This window comes from Jaculus jaculus, chromosome 13 (genome assembly GCF_020740685.1).
Source record: "Jaculus jaculus isolate mJacJac1 chromosome 13, mJacJac1.mat.Y.cur, whole genome shotgun sequence".
NCBI classification, from domain to species: domain Eukaryota; kingdom Metazoa; phylum Chordata; class Mammalia; order Rodentia; family Dipodidae; genus Jaculus; species Jaculus jaculus.
This window is the reverse complement of record NC_059114.1, coordinates 64,911,106-64,916,291: the sequence shown is the minus strand read 5'-3', so window position 1 is coordinate 64,916,291 and position 5,186 is coordinate 64,911,106. Positions and strand designations below refer to the sequence as shown.

The following is a 5,186-nucleotide window of genomic DNA, read 5'->3' as shown; positions in this document are numbered from 1 at the left end:
TACAACAACTTACTTGGAATAGAACATCTTATTAATGATAAAATCTCATATTTTGAATGCCATTATTCTCTGGTGTGGAGAAAGCTTTCTTATGTTTAAAAGGTCAAATGATACTACACAATTACAATGAAAGCTGTATTCTCCTTGCCTCTCCATCCAAATGTCTGGTCTTCTGCTCCTGTTGACGGGTGTGCAGAAGCACTCCCAGAGAATGCAACCTGAATTGTGGCCCTGGAGGGTCTTCTTGGTTTTCAGGGAAAGCACCTTCAGTTCCTTACAACCTTCACTTCCATATGTCAAAGAATGGGCTTATACCTCTGTTGCAGTCAGGTTTGCATTGCTGGTAGAAATCACCCAGCCAAGAACAGCTTCTGGGGGAAAAAAGAGGCTTACTTTGGCTTACAGGATCAAGGGAGAAGCTCCATGATGGCAGGGAAAATAATGGCATGAGTGGAGGGTGGACAACAGCAACAGGAGGGTGTGCCAAACACTGGCATGGGGAAACTGGCTATAACACCCATAAGCCCGCCCCCAACAATTCACTCCCTCTAGAAGGCATTAATTCCCAAATCTCTATCAGCTGGGAAACTAGCATTCAGAACACTTAAGTTTATGGGGGACCTGAATCAAACCACCACAATCTGCCACTGGCCCCCATAAACTGATAACCATCCATGATGTAAAATGCAATGCATTCAGTCCAAGTCTAAAAGTTCCCATAGTTTCTTTTTTTTTTTAAATCAATCCCAATGATGTTCATACATCCCCATAATCCACGGTCTTTAAACTGAGCCATAATACCAAAAAAATAACCTCAAAAAACCCATAATGACACAGAATAAATATTCACACTGCAAAAGATGACATTGGGCTTAGCAAACAAGTATTCAGCCAACACAAAATTTAAAACAACCATGGCAAACAAACTCTAGAGCTTCAAGTCCAACAACTCTAGCCAGTGACAAATCTCCAAGTTCCATAATTCTAACCAGCAATAAGTCTCTGGCATTCCAATTCTGCACCTTCAGCTCGGCTACTGACAGTCCTGGAAAACTTCATCAGGGATGGCAGCTTTCCTTAGCAGCCTTCCCGTGGTCCTGGCATCTCCACTGGGTCTCCACTGCAATCCATGGTTCATCCTCATGGCCCCATGGGGTCTCCATGCAGGCATCCAGCAAACCTGCTTCACACTGCCCAAGGCCATTTCCAAAACACAAGAATATGTTGCAAACTCAATGACCCTTTCTTGCCTGCATTTGGGCAAGCCAGAACCTTCAGCCACTGCAAATGAACTCCAGATGCATGTACCACCTGTGTATCAGACAATTATTTTAGATCTCATTTATGTAGAAAATATTACATTTTACATTGTTTTTGATTAATCCTACAAACAACAATTGCCTCACTTGAGGGATAGCATATTTGTATAATGTCTCTATTCTCTTCTAAATTCTATGAGAAACTTGTATAATTTCCTCATGACAGATCAAAACACTTACACATTCATTTGTACCATGCTTTTTTTGGTTCTTTTCTTGTCACCATGTATCTTTCTACTTTCTAGATTGTCAATAATTCTCTTCACTTACCTCATAGTTTTTTTTTTTTAAAGAAAAGTCCTTCCATTATCTTCTTGAAAATTCTCCTTGTTCTTTTGGGTTTTAACTTATTATTTTCATAATTCTATGCTTTCCATATTTTTATGGAGCCATTCCTTGTAATAATGTAAACAAAAGTCTGGAAGAACTGCTTCAGAATACATTTTACAAAGAAGTTGAAAATTGTATTAGGTTTGAGTAATGTGTAATAATTTTCCAGAAAATAGTATTCTATGCAGACAAGTGGAATATATAACTACTCATAAGCATAAAACAACTCATAAATTCAACATTAATCAAAATAGAGCCTGAGGGAGGTTGAAGTTGATGTTGTAAGGTATGGTTTAAATTTTGAAGAATATATGACATGTTAACAACTTTGAAATTTTTCTTAAATATATCAATGATTTGAAATAATAATTTCTAAAGAAAACATCATAGTTAAATCCATTGTTTTGTATACCAGCTACAATTAATAAAGTTTTAATGAGAAGAGTCATAATGATATGATAAATGCTTTTGAATGAAGATTAATTTTGGGATCATAGATGGACAGCATTGAGAGCTTTGATTAATCTACTTGAGAGATGATGAAGCAACCTCAGTCAGTATAGAAAGATGCCCAGCCAGGTGTGGGAGAAGCTTTGAGCTTAAACAGGCATGCTGATTCATGGGGAGCTAGACAACAAGGTGTTTTTAAGGAAGACTATGAAGTTTGTAGGCTGGGAGAGTAGTGTGACTAAGCTTTTAACTCTAAGGATATTATGTGAGAATAAGTTTCTTGCAAGAATATAAATAATGAGCTTAACTATGGAGACATTCCATTGAAGAATATCATACAACATTGGGAAGGAAATAACTGGTATCAAAATGAAACGTGATAGCAATATATATATATATATATATATATATATATATATATATATATATATATATATATATATTTAAACCAACTGTGCGATCTTTATTGATGGGTGACAACCTCACGCTCCTAAGCATCATGAACTGTGTACAAGAGGCTCGTGGCAGAGAGGAGCAGACAGCAGAATTAAACAGCAGACGTTAGGAAATGTAAATCTTCAGTATTTTTGTCCATTTTTCTTTATGTGTACACAGAAGCTTGAATGGCAACGAAGTCACAATCACCCACCTACACAGACTATTATCAACTCCAAATCTGTCATCTGCAGTGTGTACTTAAGCAATTTGTCATCACACAATTATTAAATTGCATTTTTCCTATTAGGAACCAGCAGCATATTTTTTGTATTTATTTTTCTTTTAAAATAAGAACTATTCCATCTCTGATAACTGGCTCGTTTTTTTTTATCATTTATCAAAAACTAAAAGGTGGGGTAGGAAAGTGCGATGGATTAAAAAAAATATTTTTTTAAGGAAAGATACAATTCATTTTCACAAATGTACAAGAGTTGCTGATGCAGGATTTACTCTACTTTAGCCATCAGACTAGGGGTCAGATGTGAGCTCCTTTAGCTCAGGAATCAGCATTATTTCAAAAGCATGGGTGCATTTTCTGAAATCAAGCGACAGTCGGTTTCAACCAAATGATTTTGATTTGGAAGTTAGAAGCCAACATGAACTATGCAGTGCACATGCCCCAAGCATCTCCTTTCCACTCAAGCCCATGTTTGCAAAGGGAGAGTCTCTCTAAAGAGCACGAGAGAGGCGGAAAGTTGGAGAGTCGGAGTTCGAGGAAGCAGCGTCAGGCACACTCGCCCGGCTACAGCAGGTCCTCGCCGCGGTAATGCAGGAGGTAGGCTGTGCGCCCGGCGGTTGGCTTCACCACCTGGTACTGGTTCATCACCGTGGCCGTCTGGTCGTCGATGCGCAGCCAGCCGTTCAGCCCTATCTGGAAGACATCCATCGTGTAAGGGCCGCCTGCTGCTGCCGTGATGGTAGACCACTGCAAACAGCCTATAGGTTTTGTGGCATTTATAATTCTTATTATTTTTTTTGTTTATTTTTATTTATTTATTTGAGAGTGACAGAGAGAGAAAGAAGAGAGAAAGTGGGAAAGAGAGAGGAGAGTGGGTGCGCCAGGGCCTCCAGCCACTGCAAACGAACTTCTACGCGTGTGCCTCCTTGTGCATCTGGCTAACGTGGGTCCTGGGGAACCAAGCCTTGAACTGGGGTCCTTAGGCTTCACAGGCAAGCCCTTAACTGCTAAGCCATCTCTCCAGCCCAAATTCTTATTTTTAACCCCCGGAGAGAGCAGCTCTCTGCTAATCTCCAAGCCCACGGTGTAGTCGATGTTCTTGATCAGCTTCTGACAGCCGCCTGTCTTCTCAAAGACAAAGCAGCACAAGGACGGGAGGGAGATTTTCCAGGGTCACTCTCCGGCTGATCTCTACCTCTTGTTTGGGTTTGGTGGTGTGACCTTGGACAGATTCTCTTGCCACCAAGCTTTCCAGTGCATCCTGAACTGTACAGATCTTGTCGGACTGGATGTCCAACTGCAGTGTGAAGCATGGCTGTAATGGTGGCAGACTCTTTTGAGTTCTGCTTGTACACCATGGACCTGATGTGGCCACCAAAAATTCCAGTAATGAGAGTCTGGACAAATTCCGCCTGGTGCGTGACGGAGGTCTTATTCCTGGGGCTCACTTGCTCCCACTCATCCTCACTTCCTTCACCTTCTTCCTCTTGCTCTTCGTCATTGACTAAGTGGCTTCTGTGCCCGTTGGAAATTGTAAGCTTCTTCAGGCTCAGCATTTCCTCATGAAGTCCATTGAGAATGAAGCCCAGGTACTCCTCAGCGTCTTCTTGTTGGCCTTATTCAGAGAGGCTTGACTTGATAAGCGTCAGGAGTCTGTAAATATACGTGTTCACATCTGTATCAGTTACGCATCTTTATTTTTAATTTTAAAATATTTTATTTTTATTTATTTATTTGACCAAGAGAAAGAGGGAGAGAGAAATAGAGAGAAAACGAGCATACCAGGGCCTCCAGACGCATGTGTGACCTTGTGCATCTGGCTAACGTGGGTCCTGAGGAATCGAACCTGGGTCCTTTGGCTTTGCAGTCACATGCCTTAGTGGCTAAGCCATCCCTCCTTCGTGAAGCATTTTTATAAATAAATTGCAAACCATATTCTACTGCAAACACCTAAAATACATCTGTATTCTCTTTGGGCAACACATACATAATGAATGGAATGAAAATATTCTTTTATATTAGTTATGTTTTTAGGGCAATGTCTTATTTGAGAATTAGTTTTTGAGACTAATTATCAAACCATGTCAAGTTTCCTGTCAGTATTTCTTGTAAGTATGAGTTTCTATGGGATAAAATAGTGAGTTTAAGACTTGAATTTGTGAATAAAGAAAATGAGTGAGGTGGTCTCATGGAGAATTTTGTAAAGCCTATTTTGATTCTTCTGATTATGTTGTGAGATGTCAGAATTGAGCACTATCTGAATCTTCTAGATGAAAAATTTCCTTCCAAATGCTGTTATGATACTTTATAAGATTGGATTAACAGTTTTTTTTTTGTTTTTTTTTTTTGTTTTTTGCTTTTCGAGGTAGGGTCTCACTCTAGCTCAGGCTGACCTGAATTTCACTATGGAG

The 5,186-nt window shown here is 39.7% G+C and overlaps 1 pseudogene; it reads right to left on the bottom strand.

The window, feature by feature from the left end:
* Positions 1–3,339: 3,339 nt before the first annotated feature.
* Positions 3,340–4,369, bottom strand: LOC123454116 (annotated as a pseudogene).
* Between the last annotated feature and the right edge of the window lie 817 nt (positions 4,370–5,186).